Source organism: Lycium barbarum, chromosome 1 (genome assembly GCF_019175385.1).
Source record: "Lycium barbarum isolate Lr01 chromosome 1, ASM1917538v2, whole genome shotgun sequence".
In the NCBI taxonomy this organism is placed as follows: Eukaryota; Viridiplantae; Streptophyta; class Magnoliopsida; order Solanales; family Solanaceae; genus Lycium; species Lycium barbarum.
In genome coordinates, this window is record NC_083337.1 from 134,752,369 (window position 1) to 134,768,700 (window position 16,332).

A 16,332-nucleotide genomic window follows, 5' to 3' on the forward strand; every position below is an offset into this window, starting at 1 on the left:
AAAATAATTTGTTTGACTCTCATAAATAAAAAACCATCACATAAATTGGGACCGGACTATATCAGGCTCTTAAAAATAGCAGCCTTTTTGTCACATTGAATACCAAAAAAGCTAATGTTGTCTTGTTGTAGATGAACTTGGACAAGACCCCTGAGCCAAATACGCCTGATAAACTAGGAACATTAATATTGCAACTTGGTCATCGTCATGCCCCTAGGGGACTAAATACTCTTGGCTAGTGGGACATGTTTGTTTCAAACAGAAAATGGTATATTACTTGTCCTCATACGTAGCATTTGACTTGATGCATGCATGTATCTGTTAACCTTCTTGACAATGAGCTCAAATAGTATAAATAGCCAGCACACTAGTACTACTTGTCTTCATAATTAATCCATTCTGTTTCTCTTTTCAGTTTACAACTTCAACAATCCCTTCTCACTTTCAAGTTGTTAAGAATGGATGGAGAAAATGAAAGCTCTAGGTCATTTCCTATAGGGAAAACTCCACAAGAGAAAGGGATGTCGCATGTTCCCAAGTGTTACAAGGTGTCATCTCCACAAAGGCCCAATTTGAATAATCCAGAGGTTGCTCGGGTCCCTTTGGCTGATTTGGATGGGTTAAATGATGATCCCGAGAGGAGATCAATAATCATCCAAGATATTGCAAAGGCATGCCGCCGCAATGGTTTCTTTCAGGTAGCTGACCATTTCTTCGGACTCTTTTTCGGATTTGCTAAATATTGGTTGATTGTATATTCCATTATAATCTATGATTCAGAGTATATCCTTTTTTATTTTGTCCCTTTTAGTTTCATATTCGAAATTATGATCGAATCTATTCACTGAAAAAAAAAAAACGATTCAATACATTTCATATGTACCCATAGATGCTATATATAATGGATAATCAGATCATATTGAGTGATTGCCTCCATTATGAGTTTAAACTCTTGTGCAGTGACAACATATAGATAGTTTACCCTATCATGTAAGAAGTCAGGGTATAACTTAAATCCTCTTACTTTCCTCCCGTTTCTTTGTTTTTGGTGAGGATGCGGAGGATGTTAGAAAATTATATCCGAGTACACAAAATATATAAAGAAGAACACAAGATGAAGGTTTGGCAATATGAACAATGAATACAGAATTGGAGGCTTGAAACACGTACGAAACGCTTTCTTAAATATGATATTTGCTCCCTCTCCTCGGCGAGATTGCTATGGGATTGTACGCAAATAGTTTTAGTGGATATGACAAGCCTTGGAAATCTGCACTGAGCAAACAGTAAAAAAATCCATCTTAGAAAAGTAAGAACTTTTCTGATTTTCAAGTGTAGGATTTTGTAGAAGAAAAAATACTTTTTGGAAGGAATAACAAAGTAAAGTTGGATTAAAAGTAGTTAGGTTTAAATAGAATGGTGGTAATAACCCAAGAATAAAAGGACACACCATTTCATTAAAAGATACATGTTCTTTTAAATCACTTTAATTAATTTATATTTAAATAAAATCCCAACAGACGAGTGGAGCTGTACGTTGCTACTCCCTTTCATGAATGAATATAGCATGGCCTAAACATTTGAATACACCGAAATTAAATGGAAGTGAATAAAATAATAGCCTATCTTCAATATCATTTGATCCAAATTCCTCTCTTGTAAATATTAACATGTCTCTTCTTTCGTCATTTAAAGGTTATCAACCATGGGATATCACAGGAAATACTAGATGCAGCACTTTCAGCCGCCTTTCACTACAACAAATTTAATTAACAATGACGATTTATTTTGCCACCTAAAAATCAGTTTTCGTCACTAAAAATATTTTTTGATGAAAAGAAATTCGTCAATCATTCGTCCTTAAAGGTGGGTCGCTAATAGTATACAAAGACGACTTAGTGTTTCGTGGCTAAATAACTTTATATTAACTACGAAAAAAAAATTCGTCCCCAAATGCATCGTATTTATGACGAACTTCTTTGTCTGGAAAAGTATAAAAAATTGTAGTTGATAGTGTACTTTCATCACTAAAAGGGTTACTTATGCCGACGAAATTACTTTGTCATTAATTATTTAGTTTAATTAGCGACAACATCAATTGTCTCCAAAGTTATATGCGTTTTGTAGTCGAACAAACATTATTTCGTCTCTAAAGATTGCCTTTTATACACAAAAAGTAATTCGTCCCTAAATGTATAAATTAGTGACATCTTTGCTTTTATTCAAAGGTTTACAATTTTGTAGGTAAAACTATCATTTCGTCGCTAAAACTATTGCTTTTACTGACAAAATAAAATTGTCACTACAAATTGCCATAATTAATTACAATTGCAATTGTCATAAATTACGATGTTAATTCGTAGTCAGTAAGATTATTCTAGAAATAGAATTATATAAGAATATTTCATTGCTAAAAGCCAAACAACATAAAGTATTACATTAGAATACATTTTCTCTGTATATATGCATAACCCATAAAATAACATAAGATGTCTCCAAACTATTCCTATCTTCAAACTCCTGGTTGTGGTTGACTTCATTTCTCGTTGTTGAAGAACCTTATCCTTCTTATATTAGATGCGCAAATAGCAAAGCACCTAAAGATAGAAATTAGGAAATTTTTATAGTAAACGAATTACGTAGGATTTATCAAAACCATCAAATTCGGAGGAAACGGCGGTGCATACAATGGAAATCAAATATTGATAAGAATTTCAACGAGGCTAAGACTTGAAGAACATAGAAATTTCGGTAACCATCAAAGGTCAAAATTAGTCGAAGCTACTGCTAAAAAGGCGGCGTAGTGAGTTAATTCAACCAATAATATATTGATACTACCAATTCTAAGCAGGCTAGACCTCAAGAACATCCAATTATTTGAAAATAGAGATAGACATCTCTTACATAAAAAGAAACGCCATTCAGAAAAATTTGAAATATGCCAAAAGAATCTCAACATTCTTTATACTTGGAAAAACACAAACAGAGGATCAGCATACATATAATCCAAACAACCTCCTCTTTATCAGAATACAGAGACACAAATGCTCAATAGTGAAACAAGTAGGCATCATTATCATAAAGTAATTGCTCAGCTTTAAAGTTAAGACATTTTTCAAACTAATTTATAACATTCAAAATAATACCAAATTTATGACATGGATACCAGAGAGGTATGTTACAAGAACTAACCAGACAATAGATTTTTAATCAGGAAATGTAATATTCATTTTCTAATATACGTAAAAACTGAGCAGTTTCCTGGAGCAATGACTGAACTTCCTAAAGGAACCAACTTTAAAAAAATGCTTTCTCTATCTGAACAATGGTAGTATTTACTATGAAACAACAGAGTAAGCAGAGTGAAGTGGGAAGATACCTTGATTGAAGTTTGAGAAAACAACTCTTGATTATCATAACCATCATCTGTTGCATCTAATTGTATTCTAGATGATATCACCTATAGTTGTTGGTAAAAACGATAACTGTCAATATAAATCACTCTAGACATATGTTCATCAATCTGTTAAGAATGAACTGTAATATGTGGAATTTTTGGAATAAATAGGAATTAAGAGCTTACAGTTTTGGAGTCACCAAGGGCATTGCTAGTAATCGAATACAATCCGAGCTTGTGAGGCTTCCCATTAGCATCTTCACCATCAACAATCACACCAATGGATTGGCCTTCTCTATTGGGACCTGATCAACCCAACAAAAATAGTTCAGCTCAAACAAAACTCATCAATTTATACTACAAACAGAAAAGACCAGTAATTTGTTAGATTAAGTGACATGCCCTCAGTGCTTAAGACCATGTGCCAAGTTTCACCAGTGATCTTAGTGTTGAGTATACATCTAACACTGTAAGGGTCAATAATTAGCTATCTACACGCACTTTAGATCATCATGGTAATCATTCACATTGAAATTGATCCGCATCTAGTCCTCTAATTTTGATCGCAGCACGATTATATGCCCTGAAATTAATAGAAAAAACTAACATCATAAAGTCCGATTTCTCCATTTAAATAGTGCCATTAATATAATACTTTTGCACCATAACAGTCTGATTTCTCCATTTAAATGCACCAGAAAATGCAGTGAGATATCATCTTCCATATCCTATGATTTCAATATGACAAAAAACAATATCAGATAATTGCAATGTGAATGACACTCAAAATGGAGGACTATGTAAAGAGTGCTTTAACACTAATTATACATGTTATGAACTGTATTATAATACCTCAATAGGCTAGGTATTGAAAGGCGGAATCCCAGTGATGAGTTCAAATAAAATAATTTCTACTGACCACTAATCAGTATCGCTACCTGTACATATAATCAGGTAGTAAATTCTACTTATGTTCCTTTCGTTCTCACTCCTAACGCCCCTATTTATCTTATGTCATGTTCTTATGTTTAGTCAAGGGTGACATGGGGAGGAAGTAACAACATGTCACCAAGTGTAGCATAGCAATTTCTTTCTCACCGTGCTCAGTTCCAAGAAGAATTTCCGGAGCCAAATAGTCAGGGTACCAACAGCAGACTGCTGAGATTTGTCTGATAGATCTGGATCTTGCTGACTACCAACATCAGGAAGCACTACATCCTCTGTACCGAGTCCAGATTGATCATTTGTACTGTTCAAAAGTCCAATATTTGGCAAACCAAAATCTGTAAGCTGGTTTAAGCATACCCAAGATTAGAACATATCCATCAAAAAGGAGTAGAAATAAAAACTTGTGCAAATCAAGAATATGTCCCGCGAGTCAGCACTATGCGAAAGGCAAATCCAGAAAATACCTAAAAGGCCAAAAGTCCTTCCAAACACTTCATACAGTTCAACTTCTATTCATTTGATTTAGTCTAAACCTCCTATTGAACAAACCAATTTCCCCTTCACTGCCCAAAGAAGGATCCATTAATTCCAAGAAACTACATCAAGACGGATTCTTGAGGAAAACATGAAACAATTACTTGTGATTTACCAAGAATAACAAAAGGCTCATGGCATCTTTCAAATGTTCTCTCTTTCATTAGGCCTTTGCTAATATTTGGATAAGTCTGTAGCAAGGAAAATGAATTTTGAGTAGTGCTTTCAGTTGCCATTAGCTTAACAGGATCAAGAGACGCAACTTTCGAAGTTGCAAATGTTAAGGCACATGCGACAGTATTAGGAACGATTACAGTATTTTAGGATGTTTTGCTAAGGTAGTATATTAAAAGCAGCCAACATCAGTGGAGAGAGCATTAGATATTACTTGAGTTGAGGAAATTCCAATCAAATGAGCTTCTTGCTCATTAGTCGCGGCTTCAACAGTGCATTACTTTATTAAGTCATCAGGAGTACCTTCTAGATGAGAATAAACACTGGAAAAGTGTGAAGAAGCCTCTAACCAAAAAAAGACATAGAGAGATAAGGATGATAACTACTGTTAAGAATTTCATTCACTTATCCATATCTCCTTAATGGATTTGAACGAGAAGTCTCATTTTCCAACTAGGTCTTTTCAATATAAATATACATATCACAAGTTCCATCATAAACTACCAAAATACAATAAAGTTAGCAGATACTGAAAGTAAAATTTGTCATGAGAAATTCAAAGGATTGTCCAGAAACATTCAACTATCGGTTTGACATTTTAGGAAATCATACACTTAACTAGAAAATATAAAGGAGGAATTCAAGAAGACCTAAAGAAAAAGTAAAAATTTCTTGAACTTACCTACTACCCTATAATAGGGGATTCTGAAAACTAACAGAACTCAACAACTTGTCCTTTTTCGCGAGAAATGGAAGTCAAGTTTTGAATCTTTTACTAATTTGAGATATGAACCATTACACATAAGAGTTCACAACAGAATAATTCTTAAAATTTGCACAAACACTCAAAATTATGTTTACCTTGTTCCTCATTTTCTCAACAAACATGAATTTTTGTTAACAGGATAGCTAAACTTCTTATCAATTTAACTTGATCGTAGTTGCTAACTACCTTTATGAAAATTTAATGAAGACTATGTCTAAGAGAATCTTACCCTACTTTTATTCTTCTAGCTTTTGGTAAATCTTCTCTGAAATTGTCTCCAATATGTCATATTAACCATAAGCGTGAAACAAGACATTAATTGAAGTCCCTCGCTCCTTATATTCTTCGCCATAATTTTGATATATTTATTAAACTGCCAGAGCTTCTATCTACCACATAGATAGAATTTGGGGACCTACAACCAAAAATTTGGAAATGTATCAATAAAATTAGACAGCATGTTATAGATAAGCCTTAACTCGCAGAGACAAATTTAAACAGTACAATAACAAAGTAGTTCCATATCAAAATAATTTAGCACTTAATAAATCACACATCTGACTTGAAAGTAACAAAGGTAAAGTGGATGACAATGGGGATTAACAATTCTTAAATATAAAAAGCCTTTTTTTATTATCACACAATAGAAATGAGCTTGTTAAGTGCATAAACAAGTCATTTCATGATACCTTATATTACTAACCTTTCCTAGAGTCACAACATTATGTGTAGTAACTCTTTGCTCCTCCCTCACGAAAGCTTATTTTCTTTTCCTCATTAATTTTCTCATTACAACATTACTCCCTTTGATCGTGAACTCACACATCAACACCTCAAAAACATATTTAATTGAATTAATAAATGATGTGAAAAATGATCAATCATGAAACTGAAACAACACTCACTTGAGAATATGAAAAGCCATTAGTATCTTCCATCCGCTGGAACCCTGTTACATCCATCAAATCTCAAATTTTGTTTGTTATATCCCGTATTTTTGTACATTATAATATTTTTAAGCTAATCAAGATAAGTTAAGGACGAGATTATTTTGGGATATGAAATAGAGACTTTTAATCCTCAACTTTTAATTAATGCACGAATTGCTTATAAATTTTATTTGGTATAGAAATATTAGTGGAGATTAGGGATTAATTAACCATGATTAGATTATTAAGTGGGGATTAGAGACTAATTATCATTAATTAGGCAATTAGTGGGCCAAGTGGACCCCACCATGGCATGGCCAAATCTGATTGGCCCATGCCATAAGTGGGGCACGTGTACAACCCTTGGACACCATATATATAGTGAATTGATGACTAATGGACTATCCATTTCATTCATTTCATCTTCAACACTTTGTGAATTATAGAGATAGAGAGAGACTCGGCCATGGTTGTCCATGGTGAAGCTCAAGAATTTGTAGCAAAAAAATTAATTTTCCAAGGTATTCCAACTATTTGAAGGATCAATAGCAACGTGAGTTTGGTTGTTGGGGGCAGCAAGAATACTTGTCTTTTAATTCACCAATTTCAGCAAATTAAGGAGCCAAGTTGTTAAGGTAAGGTTTAATCTTCTTTTACATGTTTTAGGGATGGTTTGGACTTGGATAATTTGGTAGATATGAATTGAATCTAAAGAATTGTGTATGTTGATGTTGAGATGTGGTTTGAGCCGTGTAAGGGAGGGGGGGGGGTGTTTTAGTTAGAATTGGTCAATTAATTTTAAGTAGCATTTTGGTTGTTGTTGTCATGGATTATATAATGAGAGTGAAGGAATTAAATGGTTAAAGTTGAAGTTGAATTTGTTTGTGGGTTGTTGTAAGGACCTATTGTGATATTAATGTAGTTTTCTTGCATATGAATGAATGATGTTGTTGTCGTGTGTTTGCTGGTATAATTCACTAATTTAGATGAAAGAAGTGTATGAAATAACGTATAAGAAGCGTATGTGGTTTGCTTGGTGTATCCGTAGATGTTCGTAAGATTATCAGGCATCTCTATGTTGTTAATTAGGGGCTATTTGGGCATGTTGTTATTCTTGTTGAATTGGAGGATTAAGCATAGTTAAGATTATATAATGTATTGTTGTATTGTTGTATTGGTTGAGCTGTTACAAGGTCGTTTCGATGAAAACGTTATGACTATAGACCATTAAGGATAACTTGAATATGTCGTAATCGTATGTAGATTATTATCGAATGTTGTAATATATGGGCTGTTCGGAATGTTCTTGAATCTTGTCTTGATTAGTCTTGATATAGTACTTAAACGTGTGGTTATGGATGTTGATTTGGTTGTTTTATAGTTGGCTTGAATATAAGGAAAATGCCGCCTAATCTTCTAGAAACGAACTACTAACGTTGGAATACGTTTTGAACCTTTCCATAGCTTAACCATAGTTCTTAACGTCTTAATATAGGTCGAGACACTGCGGGCAGCGTATACGTATTGTATTACGGATAAGCGTTGAAGGTATGTAAAGCTATCCCTTCTTTCTTTTGGCATGTCTTAGATATAAGTGACGTATGATATGAACTTTGGGATAATTCCATTCATAAGTTTCGCGTGTGATCCATGATCCTTATTCACTTCTTGATGTTAGAACTCTTAAGGTGATTGAGCTATTGCCTCTCAAGTCTTCTATATGTTGGATAGTAGTCGGTATGTATAAGCTCCTATCCTTAGAGACTCTACGATGACTAATGTTCTTGACTTCCATAAGCTATTTCACATTATCTTGGTACATGTCTATGATTCCTGAAGTTCTATTTTGATATAATCTATTGTGACATTCGAAGGATACTTGATATGATTATTGTCTTGATATTCAAGTGTTAGTTCATTCTATCTATTCTATCGAGTCTCAGATGATGATTTGATTTGCATATGATTACTCACTACTCTGCTCGTGCACGCTGTTATTATATCTTTCACCGAGTCCCTTGATGGGCCGGGTATGTATTCGTTCACAGTTTCACTGCATTGTTCACCGAGTCCCTCACTAGAAGGCCGGGTACGGTATATGTATATGATGATATGATTATGGCACCGAGTCCCATGATGGGCCGGGTATGGTATACGTGTACACAACTTTATTCACCGAGTCCCATAATGGGCCGGGTATGGTATATGATAATGATATGCATGATTTTGTTTCGTAAGGCACAGGTACAGTGATTTCTTGATTATCATACTTGTCTCCTGGAACCTCTACTTCAATTGTGATCTTACTTATTGTATTTCATGCTTTATATACTCAGTACATATCTCGTACTGACCCCCTTTCTTCGGGGAGGCTGCGTTTCACACCCGTAGGTGCAGATACTCGCTTTGGTGATCCTCCAGCTTAGGACTTCTACTCAGCTGTCTTGGAGTGCTCCATTGTTCTGGAGCCTAGACTTTTGGTACAAATCCTTTTGATGTATATATATGTTTATCCAGGGGTACGACGGGGCCCTGTCCCGTCATATGTCACTGTTGATACTCGTAGAGGTCTGTAGACATATGTGTGGGTTGTGTACAGATGTTGTTCGGCTGTGTTAGCATGACTTATATTTGGGATGTTCCCATACGTAGTGGCTGCCTTGTCGGCTTGCATATATATATATATATATATATATATATATGTATATATATTGGGATGTTCCCGTATGTAGAGGCATCCTTGTCGGCTTACGTATTATGTCATGCTTGATTGATTGTGACTCCTCAGGAGACAAGTTACCTTGTATATGTGACAGTTCTGAGACGACGTTTTGTTTTTACAAGTTTCCATATTATGTTTAGTTTCGGGTTGATTATAGCTAACAGGTACGTATACGAGTGTCCAGCTTGGGCACTAGTCACGACCTACGGAGTTGGGCCGTGACATTGTTAATCCAAATTAGTTTCTCAATTCAATCCGAATAATGTACTCCTCCAATTCGTACTCATCGTCATCAGTGCATTTGAACTTTATATCGATTTTGCAAACAGAATAAGGAGTAGAAAACAAATTCAGCAATTAAAATCTTCGAATAATAAAATAATAACATTATAATGAAGATACCAGTGACTCTAAAATTGACAGAGTTTTGATCACTCTCATATGAGTTCACAACATTGCTACTAAAGCTTTGAGACTATATACCCCTCCTCCTCTATCAAGAGAGCATACCTAAAAAATAGTAAAAAAGTGGTCCCCCACAAGATAGATATACATAAGATTCAACTAAACTTAATCAAGTCAAGGATGAAATTTGGAATAGAAAGAAAGATTAATAAATAGGAACTTACTGAAGGTTTGCTGCTTTGGAGTCTGAGAATGAAGGCTTGAAGTCTGAATAGGCCGTGAGAGTTTCATTGCAACTTTGTTACCTCTTATCAATTTCAACTACTCAAAAATTAAGCTAGTAGGGTTAGATATATCTAATTATTTTGATTTCATTGCCAGAAATTCAAAGATAGAATCACTTAATTAAAACTACAAAAAATACAAAAGAGAGGGAGAAAAATAGATAGAAACTTACAGTTCGTGAAATAGCGGTTGCCTGCTGATTCTGGCACTTCACAAGAGATTAAAAGAATGTAAGGTATACTCACCGGTGATACCGAGAAAGTGAAAGAATTAAACTAAACCCTAAAGAAGCAGTTCACTAAAAGAAGTGAGATTGGGAGCGTAGGTCTGAATATAATGTTTTGGCATGAATCGTGGGGAGTGGGATTTGGGGAGCGGGAATCTGATTTGATGGGGAAATAGAATTTGGAGGGAATAGGAATTTGGGAAAAACGAGGGGGGAGAATTTGGGGGACCACATTTTGATTTCTCAGTCTTTTAATTTTGGGAAAATGGTTAATTTACCCCTTTTTAATTTGTAAATATTGTTATTTACATTTACCTTTTGTTATATTTTTCCAAACAATTTTACCCTCGCTATTCACTTTTTGACACATATACCTCGGAGTCGTTTGGTACGCGGGATAAGGTGAAATATTTCAGGATTAAGTCTGGGATTAATTTTATACTATGTTTGGTTTCAGGATTAAGTTTGGGATTAATTTTATACTTCTTCTACAAACATTGTATAAAATTAGTCCCAAACTTAATTCTGGAATATCCCACCTAATCTCATCAAACTTGAGATAATTTTATCTCACCTCCCAAATGGAATAAATTAGTTCCAAGAGTATAATCCTGGGATAATTTAGTTCGCATACCAAACGACAAAGGAAAGGCGGTTGTGGACACTGAAAATTCAAAGAACACGAAGAATTCAGCAAATGACAAAGGTTGTTGGACTTGTGGTCGGCCTCAATTGGCCAAGAGTTGTCCAAATCGTGAAATGGTGAATGTTATGCTTGCAGGAAATGCAAACACAAATGAGGAGGGTGGTGTAGTTGCTGCTTTGGCAAAACCGCTTCGTTTACTCTTGAACAATCATATTTCATTAGTGAACACGGTGGGGGAGTGATCAACATACACTCATTCTTCGTTGCTGCACATAGAAATGAAGGTTGACGATAGAGTGTTAGTGGTGATGGTGGATACTGGAGCTACTCACACTTTTATTGATGTCAAACTTGCTGCAAAATTCGAACTTAAGTTGACAAAGAGTCCGTCTTATATGAAGACTGTGAATCAAGTGGCCCAACTAATTGAAGGTATGGCGTATGATGTGAAAGTGCTTGCTGGACCTTGGGCTGGAAAACACAGTTTGATGGTAATCCCTTTGGGAGATTTCGATATGATACTTGGAATTGATTTCTTGAGGAAGAATTGCTTCGTTCCGATGCCCCACACATTGCAAAATAATTAACAAAATATTATAAAAAAATCTTTTATTATATTAATGGAAAAGGCTCAAATATGCCATTGAACTATCCGAAAAGGCTCATTCATGGCACTCGTTAATAGTTGGGCTAAAAAATGCCTCGGACGTTACCATTTTGGGTCATATATGCCATTACTCACAAACAGAACTCTACTACTTCATGATTTTTCCATGTGGCATTATCTAAACCCTTCATTTTACGAGTGGCATATATGAGTCATTTCGTAGTTCAGTGACATATTTGAGCATTTTCCCAATTCTAATATAAAACTCAATCTTTCTAATTTTATGTAACAAACTTATAAGAACAAGTTTGTCCTTTATATTACTAACATTATTATTTTACATGGAAAAATTATGCTCTCTTATTTAATTGGATTATGAATCTAATCTTATTCTACATCCTTCACAATTTTGACGTACTTTATGACTCTTCAAAAATATTTAAAAAATGCATAAAAATTGTTTAAGAAAAAAAAAAAGACGGGTATAAAAGAGAGTACACTAATGAGGTGTAGATAAGTAAGAAAAGTACATATGAGTTTGACATATTTGAGCCTTTGATCCCGACCACTATTAACACCGCAAATTTTACACATATGTAACTTTCCGTACTCATCTACACCTCATTAGTGTACTCTTTTTTAAATCTGTCTCTTTTTTCTTAGATAAATTTATGTGTTTAAAAAAAAAAAATAGAGCCGCAAAGTCCGTAAAAATTTGTGAAGGATGTAGAATAAGATTAAATTCATAATCTAATTAAACAAGAGAGCATAGTTTTTCCATGTAAAATAATAATGTTATTAATATAAGGGGCAAACTTGTCCTTATAAGCTTGTTACGTATAATTAGAAAAAATTGAGGTTTATATAGGAATTGGGAAAAGGCTCAAATATGTCGCTGAACTATGAAATGACTCATATATGTCACTCATGAAATAAAGGGATTAGATAATGCCACGTGGCAAAATCTGGTAGTAGTAGAGTTCTGTTAGTGAGTAATGGCATATATGACCCAAAATGGTAACAGCAGTGGCATTTTTTAGCCCAACTATTAACGAGTGTCATGAATGAGCCTTTTCAAATAGTTCGATGACATATTTGAGCGTTTTCCACTATATTAAATTAAAATACTACCATTGAACCACATAGCAAAAGATGGATTTGGTTACTTTATATATGTACATACATACGTATATGTAGTGGTCCAAGCTAGCGGCTTCAAAGGAAGCTAAAAGGAACATACAATGATATTTTGTGAAAGTACAAGTGTAAGATAAGAAAATAAATATGTAGTCAAATATGTTGTTTTATGTATTGTACAATAGTGTTCGATGACCCTCTAATTGGTCATTTTTCTTGTATTTGCTTGGAGCCACGATTGGATTATAGGTATTCAGTTAGTTCGTTGAATTAAATAGTTGGCCGATATCTACTCCTCTGATCTCACGGAGGTTGTTGTGGAAGTTGTTGGACGTCCATATTATTCCTTTAAACTTGGTCAACAGGAGTTAACACATACTGAAGCGAAGATGAGTGTGGCTTATACGAGGCTAGAAATGCGGACCCTTATGCCGCATGGCCTTTGGCCTGAAGCCTGGATCTGGTCGAATGCAAGTCGGTATATAGGTAGGACTATATGCCGAATGACTTTCTACATGGGTCGTTTCTGTTTAGGTGTGATGGTTATCTTGGGTTAGGTCCGGATATAATATGTTTACCCTGGCTCCGGACGTGTATAGTTTTTTTACCACTATAGTGCCTTATCATAATATATCCTAAATTCTAGGGGGTTAATTTCTTTCATTACTGCTTTCATTTTTTAGTTTATTTCATTTTTCACATTGGTGGTAAATAGTTAATCAAAATTTCATAAAACATTTAGCACCTTTTCAAAGTCTAGGCTTGCAAGTCGACACTATCTTTGTATAATTGTTCTCTGTGATATCAAGATCCTAACTTAGAGTAGGTTTTATGTTTATATTGACACTTGCCTTTTCATAAGACATAGTTCGGCATTATCATACCATTCTATGGTTTCGTCTTGTCCTGTAGAAAGCGCTTGAAAAATTGTTTGCAAGTTGTCACTTGTAATCGTAAACAAGCGTAGCCTAAGATCATTTTATAAATAGTTAATTATTCAACTACAAAGTTTAAATCATCGCTATTTAAACATTGTATATTTTGTGACAAAATTAGGTTGTCACTAAGTTGCAAGTTCATTAGAGACAATAAAATGATCGTCACTGATTTCTTATATTATTAGTGACAAAAACTAATGTCACAATTGAATATAATTTTTTTTGTGGCTAAAGCTTACAACATTTAACTGCAAACTCTAATTTGTCGCTATTGCAACCACATATTTTTTGTGACAAAAAATTTTCGTGTCCAAAATATAACTAATTTTAAGACAAATAATAGGTTGTCACAAATTGGGTGCATTATTAGTGACAAAAAAATGTGTCACTGATAACTTAATATTCGTCGCTAATACTACTTAATAAATGGCGCCAAATCATTTTTTGGTGGGAAACTTTGGTGGATGAAACTTTGCTACGAAATTATGTGTTTCGTCACTAAAAGTATATGGCTCATGTATTTAAATACGAAAGGTAAATTTTGTCACAAAAAGTGAACAATTAGTGACAAATTTTATATCGTACTTAATAATTTCGTAGCTAAATAACACATTTGTTGTAGTGAAATTTGGTTTCTTTGACCTGCCTACTGAAGACAAAGAAAAATTAATGTCAAATGACGTGTTCAAACCTGTGAGATATGGAACAAGCTTGAGGGATGGTGAAGACAAGGTTCAATTCTGGCGAGTCTTCCTCAAACATTATGCAAATCCTTTAAGTGATTGGATTAAACTGTGGCCTCTAAACCCGCCGGACTATAGGTACGTATCTTGCTTTTTTTTTTTTCTAGACTTCAAACAGATCATTGTGAGCGGCATGTTATGAATTTCTATCAAATTATACTTATATACATTGATAGTGTAAATACTCCCTCGATCCGAATTTATATCACACGTCAACCAAAAAAAAGAATGACAAACTTTCTATATGTTTTAGATCACAAGTTTTAAAAGCCTTCTTTTAATTCTTTTTTACTCTGTGTTCAGTCAAACACCATTACATAAATTGGAATGATGGGAGTAATTTCTTTTCTAGCCACTAGCGCATAGTATTTGTAACCTAGTATAACAGACAACTTAGAACTTTATTTTTTAGGTTACTAATTCTATTTTTTAGAAAAAATATATAAAATTATCTTTTTCGGAATCTGACAAGTAACAGTTTGCTTATACTGTCAGTGAGTATATCTAAATATTTTTTCTAGAAAATATTTCTGCGAGAAACGTTTTAATTTGTAGAAAAACGAATTTATACTATAAGTTTATTTGATAACCAACAAAAATATATACCTCATCATATCAAGCCCGTAACGTAAGAAAAAAAAAGTCTATTAAACAACTTATTAAATTGCACGTGTATAAGTTGTCAATAAAACATTCTAACTCTTTAATTTGAATATTGAATTCCAGGGAGAAGATGGGCACATATGCAGAGGAAGAACAAAAATTGGCCATGAACATCATTGGTCTAATCACTGAAGGCCTAGGACTTGGTCCAACATATCTAAGCAAAAAATGGGAAGAAGGGGTGAATGTAATGGCAGTGAATTCTTAGCTTCCGTGTCCTCAACCAAGCCTTGCACTAGGGTTGCCACCACATTCAGATTACAGTATCCTAACAATTGTCCTTCAGAGTTCATTAGGCTTTGAAATTTTGGACAGTGAAGATGGACAATGGAGGGTCGTCCCACACCTTAAGGGTACCCTTGAAGTCCATGTGGGTGACCATTTAGAAGTACTAAGGAATGGTTTGTATAAAAGTGTGGTACATAGAGTTACCCTCAACTCTGAGAAGGCTAGAGTTTCAGTTGCTAGCTTGCGTAGTTTGGGAATGGATGAGAAAATTGATACAGCTAAAGAGCTAGTGGATGAAGAGCATCCAAAGGGTTATAAAGAAAGCAGCTTCACAGATTTTCTCAAATTCGTGTCTGAAAATGATCTTGGACAAGGGAAGAGGTTCCTCATGACAATCAAGAACAACTAGTTTTGTGTTTTTTGCTGGCTTTTTAGGTAGTACTGATGTTCGGTCTAAAAATGCATATATTTAGCTATTGTTGTCTCACATTTTAATACTTTTAAACGTCTTTTGAGTATTAATTATATTACTTTGTGCTTAATATTATATTTTTACTATGTAGGAATAAAACGATGTAAAGATAACGAGATTTGGAGCAAAATAGAATAAAGTGTGGAAGAAAGAAGAAGGAAAAGAGGAAGGGGGACAAGAAGGGGGACATTCCATAGAGTTTGTCCCCCATTTTGACTACAAAACAAAGAAAGAAGCAATGAAGAAGAAGAAGAAGAAGAAGGAGGAGGAGGAGGAGGAGGAGGTACCTGGCAGCGAAAAATGTTCACTGGAAATTTGCCTTGGTGCCCAGGGTGGTGCACCAGGCTTATTTTCGACTATTTTCCTTCTCCGATTTGGATTTGATTTTTTAAAGCCCAGGCCTTTTGGTACCCTATAAATACATATTCTACAAGGTTTTTACATAACTTTGGATAGCTTGAAACCCTTAGTTCAGAACTTTTGACCTAGAGAGAGCTTGGAGCCGCCGTGGA

General features: G+C 34.5%; 1 pseudogene; it reads left to right on the forward strand.

The window, feature by feature from the left end:
• Positions 1 to 415: 415 nt before the first annotated feature.
• On the forward strand, positions 416 to 15,757 carry LOC132614544 (2-oxoglutarate-dependent dioxygenase 21, chloroplastic-like; annotated as a pseudogene).
• Positions 15,758 to 16,332: the final 575 nt, after the last annotated feature.